The sequence below is a fragment of the Rhipicephalus microplus genome, chromosome 1 (assembly GCF_043290135.1).
Source record: "Rhipicephalus microplus isolate Deutch F79 chromosome 1, USDA_Rmic, whole genome shotgun sequence".
In the NCBI taxonomy this organism is placed as follows: domain Eukaryota; kingdom Metazoa; phylum Arthropoda; class Arachnida; order Ixodida; family Ixodidae; genus Rhipicephalus; species Rhipicephalus microplus.
This window is the reverse complement of record NC_134700.1, coordinates 289,288,738-289,309,887: the sequence shown is the minus strand read 5'-3', so window position 1 is coordinate 289,309,887 and position 21,150 is coordinate 289,288,738. Positions and strand designations below refer to the sequence as shown.

General features: G+C 43.6%; 1 protein-coding gene and 1 pseudogene across 1 annotated transcript in view; one reads left to right on the top strand and one right to left on the bottom strand.

The window, feature by feature from the left end:
- Positions 1-21,150, top strand: part of Phm (Peptidylglycine-alpha-hydroxylating monooxygenase) — an 80,080-nt gene that overhangs the window by 32,466 nt on the left and 26,464 nt on the right. The gene's annotated exons all lie outside the window — the stretch shown is intronic.
- LOC142761736 (mortality factor 4-like protein 1) overlaps positions 110-21,150 on the bottom strand; it is a 32,685-nt pseudogene continuing 11,644 nt past the window's right edge.

Genomic DNA, 21,150 nt, shown 5'->3' with positions numbered 1-21,150 from the left:
GAGCACGCGCAGTGGGGGTGTGGTCAACGCCAGCGCCGACACAGAAGCACGACATCGTGCGACTAAGCAATGCTCCGCGAAAAGAAAACAATTTTCCTCACCTGAAACGTCTTTTACTGGAGCAGAACCTATGGGTAGATGAATGCAGCAAGTACTGGGAAGACTATTTTGACAAAGTGATTGTAGATTTTTTTTTCTGTAGCACAGCTTTACATTTTTCAGATGGCTTTCCGTTGGTAGTCGGGAGGTGCTATTGTATAGTCATTCAGGCTGAAGAGCTGAGAGTTCCCAGTCATTTACCTAGAACATAAACAAACAATATGTTTCTTTTTGCATACATAGAGTAGATGTTGAAAACAAAGGCAGTGCTCCCACGGTGAAATACTACTTTAGTGAACAGTATAAAGTAACTCACGGTGGTTTCTCTGTCAATATAAAGTAATGCACAAAACTACTTTCACACACAACTGTGTCATGCAACTATTACACACAGAGACGTTTGATAATCTCTTTAGACCAGTTTTTTATAGCGAGAGGCAACGTTAAGCAAAAGACAATGCCAAGCTAAATTTGAGGAGCCATAATGATTTAAAGAGGAGTGCACACACTTTCAACCTGCACCTGCACTATAGATCTCGAAGCAAAGTAACTGCTGAAATTAACCAAACACGTTCACGCGGTGATGTATGCTTCACTATTTCAAGGCATTATATGTTCACAGTGATGATCCAATAGCACCATTTTGCTACAATTCTATATCCCTGTGCCTTGCTGCGCACACTCGAGTACTAACTGCGCCAAAGTTCACTAGTTCACCTGTTTACACCGCATCAGACCGTTTAAGGCCCAAAATTATTCTTGGTTGTCGTAAGAAGCACCATTAGAGCTTTTCACAATGCCACCAATTCGCTTTGCTTGCTCCTAACCGAAGTATCTGTGCTGCTGTGGGTGTCTCCGTAGTTGAAAGTTTAGCACGCGGTCGATAGCCTCTCGTATTTGTTTTAAACAACGTAGAAAAGTGGCTTTTTTTTTCGCACGCAAATGATGCAAGGTACCATTATGTATTCACCATGGCCAATGGGCAACAGGAATTGGCACTGTGTGCTATTAACGGCTTATTTATGCAAATTAAGATTCGGCATGAAACATCTTGTTTGATTTTGACAAAGAAAAAAAAAAGGTGAGGCCGCTATGTCATGTTGAGCAACGTTCTTTAGTATGCCTATTGTAAAGTTAAGCCTAAATATCCACGTAGGGTGCGCGTCTGGCACGTTGTAGTGCAGCTGCCGCTCGCATATGTCCAAGCACTTGTTGCATGTCTTAAATTGCAAAACCGATGGAATGTGACAATTAGCCAGTGCACATTGAAATTAACTGAACCACGAAGTTAATTTCCGATGGAGGCGGAAATGTCGTAGGCCCGTGTGCTCGGATTTGGGTGCACGTTAAAGAACCCCAGGTGGTCAAAATTTCCGGAGTTTTCCACTACGGCGTCTCTCATAATCATATGGTGGTTTGGGGACGTTAAACCCCACAAATCAATCAAATCAATCAATGACCGACGAAGTTAGCCACCTATAAAAAAACAAGTGCTCTCATGCATCCTTAACGCCGTTTGAACATAAAGCGTTTTGTCGTCAGTTGACAAAAAAAAAAAAGGCAGTTTCACCGCAAGGGCTGACTTGTTTGATATCCTATGCAACCGCGCTCGTCGCGCCAGCTTGCGCTGGGGGATCTTGTTAATTTGGACTTTATAAGCTACATGATGGCTGCTTATAAGCTACATGACGGCTGCTGCAAAACCTGTCGAGACTCCACTCTCTATATATTATTATCATAATAAAAGGTCAAATAAGTCTCCCCTGCTTGTAAATTTTTCCCAGTGGTTCCCTCACACTTGACAACTGTGCTTGCAAGCAGGCTCAGCTTGGCCGCCGTTTGTACACGAATCCAACATTGATTTCCTTCTCCCCCTCTCTCCCAAATAAAGAAATTCCCCCTCTCTCCCAAATAAAGAAAAAACTGGTAGCACTCCTCCTAGCTAACTAGTTTGTTGTCATCTTGCCTGTTCGCAGACACCATAGTTATTCCCCAACCATGCGAGTAGCATGGGCTCACACCCACCCATCGCACCTTGACAGCATATTTAGGTGTAAAGTTTGTGAACACGTGGCGTTGCTAAAGCCAACATTTCAACAAACGGATTCGTTTTTTTCATGACTGCCTTGAAGAAATACATCATCTTCCACCCCACTTCATGTTTAGATGGATCTCTGACCCTGCCCCCTTCGTATCGGCTGTTTACATTGTGCCAATTTCATTTTTAGAGTACTTTCTTTTTCTTAATCTGGAAAACTGGAAGTGCTAGGACTGAAGTTCTTTAAATTGAAAAGAAAATGTCACTCTGTGCTCACACCTCTAACAATTATTGAGTACAATAAAGCATCAATCACGAAAACTTGATCACGTTTACTTCATTTTCTTTCTTTGTTAGACTGCTGGTTTTCTGATTTCGGTCTTTTTTCCTCAGAATGACCTCCTGACACCTGTCATATTGCGAAAGCAGTATGTGGCATGCTTTCCTTGTCACTAACACATGTAACCGTCCTTGTCACTTTTGCACATCAGGCACGACTTGTGCAGTGCCCATAATGTGACACTTTGGTGTAAAAGAACTTGATTAAGGGGGCAGACTGGTCTTTGGAACCAAAAAGTGACAAAAAAATTCATTTTTTAAAATTGACATATTTGGTTTCTGCAAGTATTTTTCTATCTCTCTGGCAATTTTGACACACCAGGAACTGGCAATTTTTTTGTAATGCAATTCTAACTGTCCAGATTCTCGGTGCCGTTAACATGCAGAACCTGCAAAAATATGGTGAATTGACTTTAACGCTTCTTTATAATTTGCCGGGACCTATGTTAGAAGCTCTGCAATGAATTTATGAGCACCCTTATGAAGATTGCAGAACATGCGCACCATGATTGTTACTTTTTGAAGAAGCTGTGCGTTTTCAGTTTTTTCTGCTTTTTTTTACGGCTGTTCAATATTCAGGCCACAATATCTCTGCAGCTAGGGCAGGTACAACAATAATGATTATTGCGATGGAAACCTGTATGTGTGTAGAATGCAAATATGGGAGCAGAATTTAAAGCACGAGCCATTTTGATTATTTACTCATCAAAATTGTAACACAATTCCAGCATCCCAGTATTATCTATCTGAACAAGACGGCACACGAAAATATGTTGGCATTGCAGTTTTTTACAGCCGCCACATGTCAATGCGTATGCTCTGTATGTGTTCGTGCGGAGTGCGAGCACATATGGAGTGGAAATGCGGATGGCGGCTGCTAGATGGCAACAAATTTTGCATAATGTCTTCACAGGGCAGACAATAGAGAAACGAGCTGCAGGCAAATAGAGTTATACACCACAGGTAAGCTAAAGTAAGGTTACTCACTTCTTAGATGAAATTCCTTGTACTGACGTCGTCTGTTTCACATAATCCGCGAGAATATGGTCCACAGTGACATTGCAGGGAAGCTGTACAAGCTGCATGCAAACACAGCAATCGCACATTTAACATCAGAACACCAATTACAAAAAAAAAAAAAAATAAAGCATAGTTCATCAATTATTGATATTCATATGTGGGGTTTACTGTCCCAAAACAACCATATGATTATGAGAGACGCCGTAAAGGAGAGCTTCAGAAATTTCGACCACCTGGGGTTCCTTAATGTCCGCCCAAATCTGAGCACACGGGCCTACAGCATTTTTGACTCTATCGAAAATGGAGCTGCTGCAGCCGGGATTCAATCCCGCGACCTGCAGGTCAACAGACGAGTACCTTAGCCACTAGACCACCGTGGCAGGGCACGGCATTATTATTAATGAAGAAAAGTTTAAAAGGAACACTAATGACAGAACCTGGTATTCGAGACTAATTCTGTTCATGTCACAGGCCTCTATAATATGCAAGCCTATATAGGCTACACAACACCCACATTCCACATTAATTATGGATTCAAATGAGTAATTTTTAACCATTAATATGAGCAGTGAAATACTATGTCTTTTTAATCTTCTTTATGTGGTTGACACAGAGTATCAGGCTTTCAATGAAAGCTGTCCGATGCAGTAAAGTAATAAGGCAATACCTTTTTTTGTTTTGTGATAAGGTCCCAGTCGTCTACAAGCCATGGCTTCAGTTCCTCTGGTATCCGCACCTTGATCTCCGGACAAGAATGCTTTCTCCTTTAGAGGAAAAATCCTTTAGCACAGCTATCATGAAACTAGACATGCATTATGGTAATTATACACTTATGGCTCCATCAAAAATGTAGGCTAATGCTGCAACAACTTATCACAATGCAAAACACTACACATCCAAAATTAAATTTCACAATGGAGCTTCTTTCGAGATTTAAGGAGCAGTTCTATCCATGACTGCTTGGACTTCAATGGCTAGGTGACGTCGAAGTTTTCCCACACCTCAAGTTTAAAGAGAGTTTAAAGTTTAAAGAGAGTGTGGTTAGAATATCTCACCGACTCAACATGGGTGTCCAGACGCCTTCGTTTCTTTCTCCGTCTTTCGCCACCAGACTCTGAAGCCTGACTAGCAGTTGGCTGGTGGGAAGCAGCTGCCGCCGTCGCTGCAGCACCTGTTCACATGACAAGTGAAGCACTTTGACGTGAAAACTGAAGCCTCCTCATGCGCAGATTAAGCCAAAATGCTACCATAGCAAACAACTCGTAAAAAATAAGAAAAACTGTCATCTACCCATTTGTAGCACAAACATACAAAAAAAATGCACACGGATTTCTCAGCGAATGGGTTAATCAATAATGAAAGATTGACAAAATCAGGAAGTTTGCACTAAGCCGCGCAAAGCCTGGCTGAGCAAAGCATGGGTGCAGCTTGTACTTCCAGTCAATCGTCACATCTATCTTCGAGATGCGAGTCATCTGCCTTGAGAGTACACAGTATTTTAAGGCATCCCATGGCTGTCTCTGCATAATCGGGCACAGCCAGGCAATGCACTGTAGAGTGGAGTTGTCGCACGTCTGCATCAATGGCCGTGGCTTGGCTAACGTGCATGTGCGGCTTGATCAGACGGTGCAGTATCTGTTCTCAATGCTTGCTTCCTCTTTCTATCTAGTTTTCTCTCTTCATGTCCACGGCTTTAAACTGCTATGGGACGCTATGCACGTTGGTGTCCATCACAGAACACAACTTTGCATGGCGTCACTCTAGCTACGCTCTGCATCCCATGGCTTCAGATTGCCATAAGACGCCATGCAGCTGTCTCCATCACAGAGCACGTGCTGTGCTCAGTCGTTGCTAGGCAACAAAGTGACAGTTGTTTTTTTTTTTTTTTCAGCACCACTGCCATCGTTATGGTTCGACAGTCGGTAGGGCACGTGCTAAGCTCGGCAGTTGCTAGCCAATGGCGCAGCAACTTGTTTAGCAACACCACTGCCATCTCTGTAATTTGATTTACAGCTTTGCTGTTACAATTCATCCAGGTTTAGAATTTAGCCCCCTAGGCCAACGCATTACTAAGACGCTAGGCTGCCTTACCACCTGAGCTAACAAGGCAAGCATATCACAGCGTGATGGCAAATTGACAACTTCCAGCACATGAACATGAAACATCAAAAGAACAGCACTGCAGTGGCCTGCTAGGCCAAGGCAAGAAACATTTATGAAAAAGTTATTTTTACCTCCATATACCTCCTTTCCCCATCGTGCTTTCTCAGAACTGATTTTTCGAACAAGGCAATCTACGAGCAGAATAACCAAGTTACAGATATCCACGGTGTGTGGAGGAAATTTCACGAAATCAGAAAAAGGGAGAAAAGTGAATAGCCTACGTATAATGCTCACAAAATGACATGTTACATCATGACTTCAAATGTGGAACCGTTTGAGACAACCATGTTGTATTGATGCGAACCTAGCCGCTAAAGGTGATGTAGACACTGATGTAAGTGTATGAGCCAATAGTGTTCCCGACACCAGTATACACAGGTACAGGCGTGTGCCTGACTATAGGTGCTACTTATACCTAAATTAGTGTTTCTATTCCATGAGAACCTTGCAAAGCAGACAAGAAGAGAGCCTTAGCACATACCTTTCCGTTTCTGGGGCTTTCCTAGGGACGGATTTGAACAGCGTTCCTTCTCTCCCTCTTTTGCTTTAGTAGCCTTGTTCGTTTTCCCTTTTCTGGAAAGCAATGCAGAACACTGGTAGACATGAACCTTCATTCTTCTTTTCTTTTTTGCAGTCCTCGTTGTTATTCACTGTCAACGAGATCTGAAAGTTTTATCTGTATCGAAGCCCTCATACCTCCATGAGTTGTGAAGTGTAGCTGTCTTGAAATTTAGCTTAGCAAAAGTATGGACATTAATAAAAACTATACAAAACTGTTTAGCTCGTTGGAGGGTACACCTTACTAACAAAGGTTATGTCGAAGGGTATAGGTTACATAAAAACGACACATCATCTTCATTCCAACGTCGTGTGTAAGTCAGATAATTGCCACGTGTGCTAAATTAAACTCTTGCATCCACTACTTTCAGGTCTTGGAAAATGTTTTGCAGATCGGTGTTAGCAGCAAGGTGTCACTCATCCTCGTCTTGTCATCCTCGCTAATAACACCGAACTGGAAAAAAATTTCCAGGTCCTGAAAGTAGTAGACGCACGAGTTTTAGTTAGCACTCATGTCAATTTTCTGAGTCAGCAGAGCGATGAATTGGGTTAGTTGATTTCTTGTTGCACTCCGAATGACGAGACTAGGGTAAGAAAGCGAATGCAAAATAGGAGGTGCGCAAACTCACAACTGGTTTATTCACATCTTGCAAAGTGTTAAATATAGGTTAACAATTAGATATGATGGATGGGGTCATCACGAAAAGACTAAATAAAAGTAAACAAAGATAATGCATGCATATTGCATTAGCCATCGTAAGCACAGACAAACTTTTCGCAGATGTCACTTTCTACAAATTTTATTTCTGCCAGTTTTAAGTGTAATAAGAGTGTACTGATGCATTCCTGTCTTGCAGCTATGATGAAAAGGGCTTTTTTATCTCCCTGACGTCTTCACCACCACCATGGGCTAACAATGTGGTGATCCAGAAATTGTGAAAAACTTCAAGACAGTGACATACACAATGGCATTTGCCATATGCGTGAATTATCTTTGTTTACATTAAGTCTTTTTGTGATGTCCTGCCCTCCACTTCATCCATCCTATCTGACACTTTGCAAGATGTGAATAAACCAGTTGTGAGTTTGCGCATCACTTGCCCTGTAGTCCCTTTCTCGTCGTCATCCGCAGCGCACTGCTAAATCATGAAGCAGCGAGGTGTATGCTAAAATTTAAAATTCTGCTTTTTGTTGTATGCAATATTTTGGCTGCCACAGCTCGTTTCTACGGAGATGAGTGACACAGATGCTACATTTTCGTGATGAAATTAACATGTTTATGCCACTGCTGGTGCTCCCAGCGCTAAAAATGGCAGAATTGCCGGTCGTTTTGAATGGTGCTAGATACCAGTGATATAAATCAATAAAAGTGATAGTTATTCATCCCTCAGTTGCGTTTTAGGTCGCGAATCACTGCTACGGGGTCTATAGCTACTCCCTGACGCAAAAGTCTTGGCATGAGTAAATTTGATGTCATTGCTCCTTTAAGTCCACGTTGTGGTGCATATCAAGTTTGAAAACATTTGACACGCATAATTGCTTGTGGTTTAAAGTGTGCCACCCATTACACAGAATGCAGCCATATGCAAAAGCTTCACTGACTCAAGCCAATTTTATCCTTATCAATTACATTGTATTCATCCACAACTGAAACTTCTTCAGTAACATCATGCAATAAGAAGTATGCATTAAGTGGTTGAAATACGCACTCGGTACAGGATAACTCTATTGCGTTCAATTCTTGCCCAAGTTTCTTGACCAACTTGGGCAAGACCAACTCGGGCAATTCTCGACCAACTTGCCCAAGTTTCCACGCTTCATACATAACTTCAAGTCCTTCAAGTGTCTGCGCACGCGTGAGTTGCTTACGGTGCACAACTTCCATCGCGATGCCACGTACTACGAAATTTCCCCTAAGTGTGAAACAGACTGTACACTTGGTCACATGCACACTAGATCAAACTGAATCTATAGTGTAAATTTAGTGAGAGCAATGCAATCCGAATAAAATATTGGTGTATGAGTTTTTTACAATTTTTTTTCTATGTAGCTGCACCAAGATGTGCTTCATGTGTGTAGTGCAAGTATGCATAATAGAAAGCACTTGTGCGATTCCCACAAGTATTTCCTGGCTGCTAGCATGGCACATGCAGGCATAAAACTGCACAATTCTAAGTTCCTTTGCTTAATGTTAAACTCAGCTGCGGTCAGCAGAAAGCATTTCTGCAGTGCGTCTTTGATTATGTGCCGCAATACTGTGACAGTTTGCTATGAAAGAGCATTGCTGGGCAAAGCCCACTATATGCAAATCTACTCCAAAAGTACTCCTATTCGCAAAGCCCCACAAAAAAAAAGTGCAATATTTATACAGAAGAATGCAAGAGTCAACACTAGTCTAGCTAATACATGTCAATAACAGTCCCACACGTGACCAAGATTAGCATGGCACGGACTTACAGTGTCACGCCACTAATATGACATGGCAAGATGCAAATAGCCCTTAGGACAACATTCAAACAGATTGTAATTTTATGAGTGCGCAAGAGCACCCATGTGCTTAAAGAAGCCGACACAAAAATTTTAAACCTTGTTATTCTTTTATTAGTATTATTATCATTTTTTGCAATAGACAACTTACAGCGAACTTATCACGTTTGGAAACCTCATTTTCGTGAGTGTGGGCATTTATTTAGAGATAGTTTTTAGAGTGCCCAGTCACAGAGCACCAAGCTAGGCAGCAGCTGTTCCAGCAGCAAGGTAAACATAGCTGGCTATGTGACCACGCAAAACAGTGATGCGGGTGCTGCACTGACAGCCAGCCCATGCAAAGATGCAAGCACAGAGGAAGAAATCGCAGGTAGCGCAAGCAACCATCCAATACAAACTCATGACATGGCTTTGTACACATTGCTGCCGCATTGATGTTGGCATCGCGAGAGGCTCAGCATATCACTCAGTCATGTGGCATGCAATTTAAGATTGATTTTAAATATGTTCTAAACTATATTTGTCCTTGTTATTACATAGATATTGTGTATGTCTCCCCATAAATCTATATCACTAATTATCTTGCCTTCAAAATTTTGTGTCTGTGCTCTTTTAAGAGATTGCTGGTTTCACAATAACTGCAAATGAGATACTCAACCGTTTGCGATACAAGTGGTGAAAGCTTACTATAAGTACCATTTCATAAAGCATTTTAACTCTGAACATAATCACAGAAGTTCTTGGAATGTAGAAACTGAAGAAGAGGACAAGCACTTTGCATTGAATGCACAAAGCCCACAGTTCTGTACCACATTTAGCACTTCTGCCGTGGACTGATGTAATGCTTCCACATTTTGTGGTATACAGTAATCCTGACAAAATGTTTTGCAGCTTCTGCGTACTACAAAGTTCTGCCACTGGCTGTACATACTCAAACAATGTTTCAAGAACTGCAAATTCACTACTTATGAAAGCATGATTACAAAAATCCTGATGATGCTAGTCCTAGATAAATGCTCCTTAGAGGGATGCTGAATCCATGTAGCAAACCACTTCAGACCACTAAGTTCCTTTTTTGGAAAATCTGCGGTTAATCTTTTCATAGTGGTTTCTGTACAAGAAAAGAAAATGAAAGTCAAAGCTTCACTTTTTAAAGCAAAGTATCGGTATGGTCCAGTTGGTATTTTGTTTCGAGAGTGATTACAGTGCAAGGAAAGACACAGGAAAACGACCAACGAAGACTTTTAAACTTGGGGCCTATGCTTCGGCACATTAATTAAACATGCACTACTCCTTGAAAAAGATTGTTCTTTTTATGACACTACAAAATAATGGAGAGCACTCCGAGTTAATTAAAGCTGAAGTCACGGAGTAGGGTATAGGTATGTGGAATTCTATTATATATAAATGTATTCAGTGGACATTTGTGTGAAACAAAAAACTGCCTGAACTAAATTTTGCTGTCATTAAATCTGCCCTTAAACTTCGGCCCTTAGTAGCTACTCAGTGAGGTGTAACAGACACACAACTGTACGTACTAGTCAGCACAAGCAGAATGATCTGAAGGGATGCACAGGTGCACATATCGGAACCACTACATAACCGATCAAATGCAGCTGGCAAACGAAAGTGGTGTGTATAGTAGCTTTCAGTGTATGTGCTTTTTACAGGGAGTTTAGATCTTCAGCCAAATACGGCACGCATGCACAAACATCTGCAAGCACACTGCAAATAATGCAGAACATGCTTCCTGCACGTAAGGCAACGCAATATAGTAGGAAAAAACAACGCAATGCTTACAGGTGTGCCTTCTTGAGTTCCTTTTGCTTTTGGAGATTAACATCGTTGAACTTGAGTACGCGGCTTACAGGAACCCACTCGTCCCAACTAAAATTGTGGGTCAGGTGAATGCTGGTGAGTGATTTGATGTGTTTTATGCTGGAAATATACCGATGGTTTTATGAGAAAAAAAAAAGAGGATTATCAAGGTATAGGGCAACCAAGAAAAATGATGCATAAAATAGAGCAAAGGTGTCTTAGAGATGTTCTGCTTTCACACATGCTGCAAGATCCAGGTGCTTGTGTTACTGACAGTCCAATGTCTGTTTGAGACTGCAAATGCTTCACAATGAGCAGTGGAAGTGTTTCGCTACAGGCATGTCTATTCATATGCTTCAGTATATCCGAGCGTTCGACTTTCAACATTCCAAGTTACATCCGACGCATGTTTTTGTATGCAGGGCCGACGTCTACTAACTCTTCTGGATGGCCTCGTAAGGCTTCATTGCTGAGTGTTCATGGTGATGGCTTATCGAAGATGACAGCATGTGACAGCATGTTCTCATTGATACCCTTGTCACACGACCACTTTGGAGTCTCGTCGCAGACTGCATTGATGGCTTTTTTTTTTAATTTTAGATTCGATAAAGCAAACCGCCCCTCTTCAAGTAAACTACAATGTGGAACGTTCCTGTCTTCCCGACAGCTTCAGAGTAAATAGGGATGCTATTTCCAACGTCGGAATCGCCTGGGTGGCGCAGGCCACGTGAATGAGTGACTACAACTTTACTACAGTCAAATTTTCTATTGTGGCTGCAGCATGAGAACGCACAGCCTAGCAGATCAAAAAAAAGCAATATCGAGGCAGGGTCAGTTCGAATGGAATGCGATGCATGCGCCTCTCTCCCTGCATAAGTAGGCGGATTGTGACCGTCCTACACGGGGTACGCGCGCTGGCGTCTGTTTTCTGCGTTACGGCCACTGTCAGCGAACTAGGGACAAGGCAGTGCAACAAACGCAGCTCCATCTCCAGTGTAGGCGCTGAGGTTGCACTGGACCATTGTAAATTTGTACCCAATCAGGTGGCTTGCGCAAGAGGCCGGTCCTATATTTTCGATCGTGAGTGTTCTTACTTTTTGTTCCAGCCACTGTAGTGGATAAAGTACTTGGTTTGCTTGTCTTTAACCTGGGCCTTGATGCACTGTAACAGAAATCAAACGAAAGGCGTGGCTTCCCTATATGATGTGGATCAAAAGGCGGCAAGGTTCTGTTTGGCGTTGCATAAGTTGTTGTCAGACTTTGAGAGTTAGTGTTGCCAGACTGCTGCCAAGTTGGCATAGAAATTTGCTTTTGTAGTTGTGGCTTCTCCGTAAGGGTTTGGTGTCGTCCGCGGTGCATTTTGCGAGTGCATGATCGACGCTCGCCATTTTACTTAGCGGAATTAACCGCGCCTTGCAAACGTTGGGGCGCGTTCTCTTGCTGTGTGCGCTGCTGTGCAATTAAGAGATTGTGATTCAGTATTAGGGACGACGGGGAAAACTGAATAGAGTCGCAGCAGGCGGTGCGCTGCTCCCCATCTTTTTTTTTTTCTTTTTTTTTCACAGCTGATCGTGCCACGTCGACCGCGTGCCACGACGGGGACGCTACGCTTCCCCTAGCTGTGTCAGCGCAAGATATATCGTTCGGACTCGTGTAATGTGACGAATTGACGTCCCAAGGCTGGCTAATCGGGGTGCGTCAGATATGCTTCAGCTATACACGCCTGGAAGGCTGCTTTATCGACGCAGTTGGAGCGAATTAAGCGCGACTCGCGCGTACCTGTAATTAGGACCCCACCTACGAGAGTCGCCGTCGCTTGCAGGGCCCCACGCACAATGAGCACAAACGACCGAAATTCCAAATAACGAGTGCTTATGCGGGGTCCCATTTACAGGTACACGCGAGTCGCGCTTAATTCGCTCCAACTGCGTCGATAAAGCAGCCTTCCAGGCGTATATAGCTGTAGCATATCCGACGTACACGAGTACGAACGATATAGTGTTGACACAGCTAGGGGACTACGCGTCCCCGTCGTGGCACGCGGCATGATCAGCTGTGAAAAAAAAAAAAGGATGAGGGGGGGGGGGGGGGGCAGCGCACCACCTGCTGCGACTCTATTCAGTTTTCCCCGTCGTCCCTAATACTGAGCCGCGATCTCTTAATTGCACAGCTGCGCGCACAGCAAGAGAGCGCGCCCCGACTTCTGTAACGCGCGATTCATTGCGTTAATTACGTCGCGCACACACTCGCGGACAAGTTCATTGCACTCGCGAAATGCACGGCGGACGACGCGTCGTTGATTCCTTAACTCTGAGACACGATCTCTTAACTGCACAGCAGCGCACACAGCAAGAGAACGCGCCCCAACGTCTGCAAGGCACGGTTTTAAGTAAAATGGCGGGCGTCGATCATGCACTCGCAAAATGCACCGCGGACGACACCAAACCCTCACGGAGAAGCCACAACTACAGGGACAAATTTCTATGCCAAATTTGGTAGCAGTCTGGCGACAACCACCCCAAAGTCTGGCAACTGACTTATGCAACGCCAAACAGAACCTTGCCCAAAGGTTGCATGATGATGGATGGTAGCGCAGACAACGAACACGGACAAGAGAAGGCACATAGACACAACACAGCGCTAACTTTCAACAACAGTTTATTACACGCAGATCTCCGTGGTGTATGCGATCCACCACGCCAACGTCGCACGTGCGTAGCTCTAAAAACCATCAAATATAACCAACGCGCGTGTTCCAATACTTTACAATTTTATATTTTTCAATCTTTTTTTACTTTTTCTTTCTTCCTTTTATCCCATGTTACCACAAACCCTATCGCGAATACATGTAATCAAGTTCCTTATCTGTCAACACCACTGATGGGCTGCTCACACACGTGTCACCTAGCTCTGCAATTCTGCCGGCCTCCAATACCAACCGCGTCATCTCGTGCCTACTTCTATTGATTATAACCGTTTCCTTGAATTTCGGTGTGCACTTACATCTCTGGCAATGAAGGGAAAGAAAACCATCAGGAACAACACTATTTACTTTGTTATTGTGCTCGCGCAAGCGATCGTTTATGCATCTACTGGTCTGACCGATATAACACTTTCCACAAGTAAGTGGAATGAGGTATACAACACACATGATGCACTCCACAAATAGGTTTCTATGTTTCTTTTGGCATACATTTGATTTTCCCTTGTCTGGTCTTGTGCCTCTGCAAAGACTCACCAACTTATTGGGTGCCGAGAAAACTACGTTAGTGCCACATTTTTCCGCAATCTTTTTTATCCTGTGAGAAACCTTATGCATGTATGGAATTACGGCAAAACTTTCCTTTCTTGAGCTCACCCTATCCATCCCTTCACATCTTTTCTCCAGCACTTTTCTGTGCAATCCTTCAGCAACGGACACGACGAGGCTCTTGGGGTACCCGGCATTGCTTAGCCTCGAGACCTGTTGTCTGAAGCTTTCATTCATGAGGCACCGGCAGGACTTCTTTAGTGCCTCACTCAAGCACATCTTCGCAATGCCTCGTTTTACCAGTTTAGTATGCGCTGAGTGAAACTGTAGTAAAGGCTTACTTGCTCTGGGCTCGTAACACCAGCATGTCTTTTCATCTGAGAATTGAAAGTTAATGTCAAGAAATCTGAGCCTTCCGTCACATGGCATTTCAAAAGTCACTTCAAGTGGGTTAAGCCCCTCACGAAAAACGCTACACACGCTATTACATTGAGTAGCAAAATCTGCAGTTCTGTCATTGATAAACACTAAAAAGTCATCGACGTACCTAAATACGTGCACAACATTGTATTCATTTAGGCGTCCTGATAGCCTCCTGTCCATTTCAGCCAAAAACAAATTACTTAAAACTGGTGCTAAGCACGAGCCAATGCATACTCCTTGTTTTTGCAGATACAGGGTACCATTGTTTTCAATAAACGTTGACGACAAGTAAAACCTAAGTAATTCTAAGAAATTGTCGACTGACGTACCTGCTTGTGAGCTAAATCTAACGGCACCGTACTCATCGATGCATTCGCCAACACTTGTTAATACTGCTGATTGTGGCAGAGAATAGTACAGATCTTTTATGTCAGCCGAAAACGCTTTTAACCCTATGTTTTTTCGTTCCCTGACGAAACTTATCACCTGTTCCGAATTTTTTGTCAGGAAGGGGTCATTTATGTCAAGCAAGTTTAATGTTCTTTGCAGATACACAGCTACAGCTTTTTGCCACGTGTCCTTCTCCGACACTATCACTCTGAACGGTACTCCTTCCTTATGCGTTTTAGCACTAAAGAACACATCCAGACTGTCATTTTTACTTTTTCTGATACCGCTAAGCACACCTTCTAGATTCATGCTCTTACAAAGTTCTATTGCTTTTCCCCTCACTTTTTCAATCGAAATACTTTTCTTTTCGCTGAACACTGCCGTAATAGCACTTTTAGCCTTTTCTTTAAATTCATCATGCGAGAAAACCGCAAACCCTCCTTCTTTATCGACTGGAAGTACACTCAGAGCATGCTGTGTCAAGTAAGTTTCCACGCGTTTGAGAGGCAAACTGCGGCATGGAGGCCTACACAATTTTAAAGCGTCCACACCTTCGTTGATGATCCTGGTGGCTTGATCCTCGGGAACCCGCTTCGACACTTGACGTACAATTGATACGAGTTCCGGCTTGTTCTTTTGAGGTTGCACGGCAAACTTTGGCCCAAGTCCCAATACTTCTAGTACAAAGTCCGGTAGGCAGATGCCTTCTGCCACATGAACGTTGGAGGTTGCACTCACGCGCACTTTGTCCACCAAATCACGTAACAGTCGTAATTGAAGCTTCCAGTGGAATTCTATCATTTGGTCTGCCAGACGTAGATGCTTTCGAAAGTGAATCTCCGCTGCATATGACTCGTAAGTTCGATGCATCTGCGCCCGTAGGTAGGCTCTGAAAAGGCGTACCTGTCGAAGCCATTCTGAGCGCTGAATTTTCATGATCCTCGTTCTGTGCCCATCTGAAGGGGTACACCCTCCGAAGAGCGCTCGAACATCCTCTGGTAGAATCTTGTTCCTTATGGAAAAACTGAGCGTTCTTGCCTTGCACACGGCGTTGACGATGAGGGCTACAACACCCGAAGGATCTCGCAGTACATGAACGAAAGAGCCCGTTGAACGAGAAATGAAGTCAATGAGGGTGGCGATTTGGGCTTGTTGGTATGGTTGCATGATGATGGATGGTAGCGCAGACAACGAACACGGACAAGAGAAGGCACATAGACACAACACAGCGCTAACTTTCAACAACAGTTTATTACACGCAGATCTCCGTGGTGTATGCGATCCACCACGCCAACGTCGCACGTGCGTAGCTCTAAAAACCATCAAATATAACCAACGCGCGTGTTCCAATACTTTACAATTTTATATTTTTCAATCTTTTTTTACTTTTTCTTTCTTCCTTTTATCCCATGTTACCACAAACCCTATCGCGAATACATGTAATCAAGTTCCTTATCTGTCAACACCACTGATGGGCTGCTCACACACGTGTCACCTAGCTCTGCAATTCTGCCGGCCTCCAATACCAACCGCGTCATCTCGTGCCTACTTCTATTGATTATAACCGTTTCCTTGAATTTCGGTGTGCACTTACATCTCTGGCAATGAAGGGAAAGAAAACCATCAGGAACAACACTATTTACTTTGTTATTGTGCTCGCGCAAGCGATCGTTTATGCATCTACTGGTCTGACCGATATAACACTTTCCACAAGTAAGTGGAATGAGGTATACAACACACATGATGCACTCCACAAATAGGTTTCTATGTTTCTTTTGGCATACATTTGATTTTCCCTTGTCTGGTCTTGTGCCTCTGCAAAGACTCACCAACTTATTGGGTGCCGAGAAAACTACGTTAGTGCCACATTTTTCCGCAATCTTTTTTATCCTGTGAGAAACCTTATGCATGTATGGAATTACGGCAAAACTTTCCTTTCTTGAGCTCACCCTATCCATCCCTTCACATCTTTTCTCCAGCACTTTTCTGTGCAATCCTTCAGCAACGGACACGACGAGGCTCTTGGGGTACCCGGCATTGCTTAGCCTCGAGACCTGTTGTCTGAAGCTTTCATTCATGAGGCACCGGCAGGACTTCTTTAGTGCCTCACTCAAGCACATCTTCGCAATGCCTCGTTTTACCAGTTTAGTATGCGCTGAGTGAAACTGTAGTAAAGGCTTACTTGCTCTGGGCTCGTAACACCAGCATGTCTTTTCATCTGAGAATTGAAAGTTAATGTCAAGAAATCTGAGCCTTCCGTCACATGGCATTTCAAAAGTCACTTCAAGTGGGTTAAGCCCCTCACGAAAAACGCTACACACGCTATTACATTGAGTAGCAAAATCTGCAGTTCTGTCATTGATAAACACTAAAAAGTCATCGACGTACCTAAATACGTGCACAACATTGTATTCATTTAGGCGTCCTGATAGCCTCCTGTCCATTTCAGCCAAAAACAAATTACTTAAAACTGGTGCTAAGCACGAGCCAATGCATACTCCTTGTTTTTGCAGATACAGGGTACCATTGTTTTCAATAAACGTTGACGACAAGCAAAACCTAAGTAATTCTAAGAAATTGTCGACTGACGTACCTGCTTGTGAGCTAAATCTAACGGCACCGTACTCATCGATGCATTCGCCAACACTTGTTAATACTGCTGATTGTGGCAGAGAATAGTACAGATCTTTTATGTCAGCCGAAAACGCTTTTAACCCTATGTTTTTTCGTTCCCTGACGAAACTTATCACCTGTTCCGAATTTTTTGTCAGGAAGGGGTCATTTATGTCAAGCAAGTTTAATGTTCTTTGCAGATACACAGCTACAGCTTTTTGCCACGTGTCCTTCTCCGACACTATCACTCTGAACGGTACTCCTTCCTTATGCGTTTTAGCACTAAAGAACACATCCAGACTGTCATTTTTACTTTTTCTGATACCGCTAAGCACACCTTCTAGATTCATGCTCTTACAAAGTTCTATTGCTTTTCCCCTCACTTTTTCAATCGAAATACTTTTCTTTTCGCTGAACACTGCCGTAATAGCACTTTTAGCCTTTTCTTTAAATTCATCATGCGAGAAAACCGCAAACCCTCCTTCTTTATCGACTGGAAGTACACTCAGAGCATGCTGTGTCAAGTAAGTTTCCACGCGTTTGAGAGGCAAACTGCGGCATGGAGGCCTACACAATTTTAAAGCGTCCACACCTTCGTTGATGATCCTGGTGGCTTGATCCTCGGGAACCCGCTTCGACACTTGACGTACAATTGATACGAGTTCCGGCTTGTTCTTTTGAGGTTGCACGGCAAACTTTGGCCCAAGTCCCAATACTTCTAGTACAAAGTCCGGTAGGCAGATGCCTTCTGCCACATGAACGTTGGAGGTTGCACTCACGCGCACTTTGTCCACCAAATCACGTAACAGTCGTAATTGAAGCTTCCAGTGGAATTCTATCATTTGGTCTGCCAGACGTAGATGCTTTCGAAAGTGAATCTCCGCTGCATATGACTCGTAAGTTCGATGCATCTGCGCCCGTAGGTAGGCTCTGAAAAGGCGTACCTGTCGAAGCCATTCTGAGCGCTGAATTTTCATGATCCTCGTTCTGTGCCCATCTGAAGGGGTACACCCTCCGAAGAGCGCTCGAACATCCTCTGGTAGAATCTTGTTCCTTATGGAAAAACTGAGCGTTCTTGCCTTGCACACGGCGTTGACGATGAGGGCTACAACACCCGAAGGATCTCGCAGTACATGAACGAAAGAGCCCGTTGAACGAGAAATGAAGTCAATGAGGGTGGCGATTTGGGCTTGTTGGTATGGTTGCATGATGATGGATGGTAGCGCAGACAACGAACACGGACAAGAGAAGGCACATAGACACAACACAGCGCTAACTTTCAACAACAGTTTATTACACGCAGATCTCCGTGGTGTATGCGATCCACCACGCCAACGTCGCACGTGCGTAGCTCTAAAAACCATCAAATATAACCAACGCGCGTGTTCCAATACTTTACAATTTTATATTTTTCAATCTTTTTTTACTTTTTCTTTCTTCCTTTTATCCCATGTTACCACAAACCCTATCGCGAATACATGTAATCAAGTTCCTTATCTGTCAACACCACTGATGGGCTGCTCACACACGTGTCACCTAGCTCTGCAATTCTGCCGGCCTCCAATACCAACCGCGTCATCTCGTGCCTACTTCTATTGATTATAACCGTTTCCTTGAATTTCGGTGTGCACTTACATCTCTGGCAATGAAGGGAAAGAAAACCATCAGGAACAACACTATTTACTTTGTTATTGTGCTCGCGCAAGCGATCGTTTATGCATCTACTGGTCTGACCGATATAACACTTTCCACAAGTAAGTGGAATGAGGTATACAACACACATGATGCACTCCACAAATAGGTTTCTATGTTTCTTTTGGCATACATTTGATTTTCCCTTGTCTGGTCTTGTGCCTCTGCAAAGACTCACCAACTTATTGGGTGCCGAGAAAACTACGTTAGTGCCACATTTTTCCGCAATCTTTTTTATCCTGTGAGAAACCTTATGCATGTATGGAATTACGGCAAAACTTTCCTTTCTTGAGCTCACCCTATCCATCCCTTCACATCTTTTCTCCAGCACTTTTCTGTGCAATCCTTCAGCAACGGACACGACGAGGCTCTTGGGGTACCCGGCATTGCTTAGCCTCGAGACCTGTTGTCTGAAGCTTTCATTCATGAGGCACCGGCAGGACTTCTTTAGTGCCTCACTCAAGCACATCTTCGCAATGCCTCGTTTTACCAGTTTAGTATGCGCTGAGTGAAACTGTAGTAAAGGCTTACTTGCTCTGGGCTCGTAACACCAGCATGTCTTTTCATCTGAGAATTGAAAGTTAATGTCAAGAAATCTGAGCCTTCCGTCACATGGCATTTCAAAAGTCACTTCAAGTGGGTTAAGCCCCTCACGAAAAACGCTACACACGCTATTACATTGAGTAGCAAAATCTGCAGTTCTGTCATTGATAAACACTAAAAAGTCATCGACGTACCTAAATACGTGCACAACATTGTATTCATTTAGGCGTCCTGATAGCCTCCTGTCCATTTCAGCCAAAAACAAATTACTTAAAACTGGTGCTAAGCACGAGCCAATGCATACTCCTTGTTTTTGCAGATACAGGGTACCATTGTTTTCAATAAACGTTGACGACAAGTAAAACCTAAGTAATTCTAAGAAATTGTCGACTGACGTACCTGCTTGTGAGCTAAATCTAACGGCACCGTACTCATCGATGCATTCGCCAACACTTGTTAATACTGCTGATTGTGGCAGAGAATAGTACAGATCTTTTATGTCAGCCGAAAACGCTTTTAACCCTATGTTTTTTCGTTCCCTGACGAAACTTATCACCTGTTCCGAATTTTTTGTCAGGAAGGGGTCATTTATGTCAAGCAAGTTTAATGTTCTTTGCAGATACACAGCTACAGCTTTTTGCCACGTGTCCTTCTCCGACACTATCACTCTGAACGGTACTCCTTCCTTATGCGTTTTAGCACTAAAGAACACATCCAGACTGTCATTTTTACTTTTTCTGATACCGCTAAGCACACCTTCTAGATTCATGCTCTTACAAAGTTCTATTGCTTTTCCCCTCACTTTTTCAATCGAAATACTTTTCTTTTCGCTGAACACTGCCGTAATAGCACTTTTAGCCTTTTCTTTAAATTCATCATGCGAGAAAACCGCAAACCCTCCTTCTTTATCGACTGGAAGTACACTCAGAGCATGCTGTGTCAAGTAAGTTTCCACGCGTTTGAGAGGCAAACTGCGGCATGGAGGCCTACACAATTTTAAAGCGTCCACACCTTCGTTGATGATCCTGGTGGCTTGATCCTCGGGAACCCGCTTCGACACTTGACGTACAATTGATACGAGTTCCGGCTTGTTCTTTTGAGGTTGCACGGCAAACTTTGGCCCAAGTCCCAATACTTCTAGTACAAAGTCCGGTAGGCAGATGCCTTCTGCCACATGAACGTTGGAGGTTGCACTCACGCGCACTTTGTCCACCAAATCACGTAACAGTCGTAATTGAAGCTTCCAGTGGAATTCTATCATTTGGTCTGCCAGACGTAGATGCTTTCGAAAGTGAATCTCCGCTGCATATGACTCGTAAGTTCGATGCATCTGCGCCCGTAGGTAGGCTCTGAAAAGGCGTACCTGTCGAAGCCATTCTGAGCGCTGAATTTTCATGATCCTCGTTCTGTGCCCATCTGAAGGGGTACACCCTCCGAAGAGCGCTCGAACATCCTCTGGTAGAATCTTGTTCCTTATGGAAAAACTGAGCGTTCTTGCCTTGCACACGGCGTTGACGATGAGGGCTACAACACCCGAAGGATCTCGCAGTACATGAACGAAAGAGCCCGTTGAACGAGAAATGAAGTCAATGAGGGTGGCGATTTGGGCTTGTTGGTATGGTTGCATGATGATGGATGGTAGCGCAGACAACGAACACGGACAAGAGAAGGCACATAGACACAACACAGCGCTAACTTTCAACAACAGTTTATTACA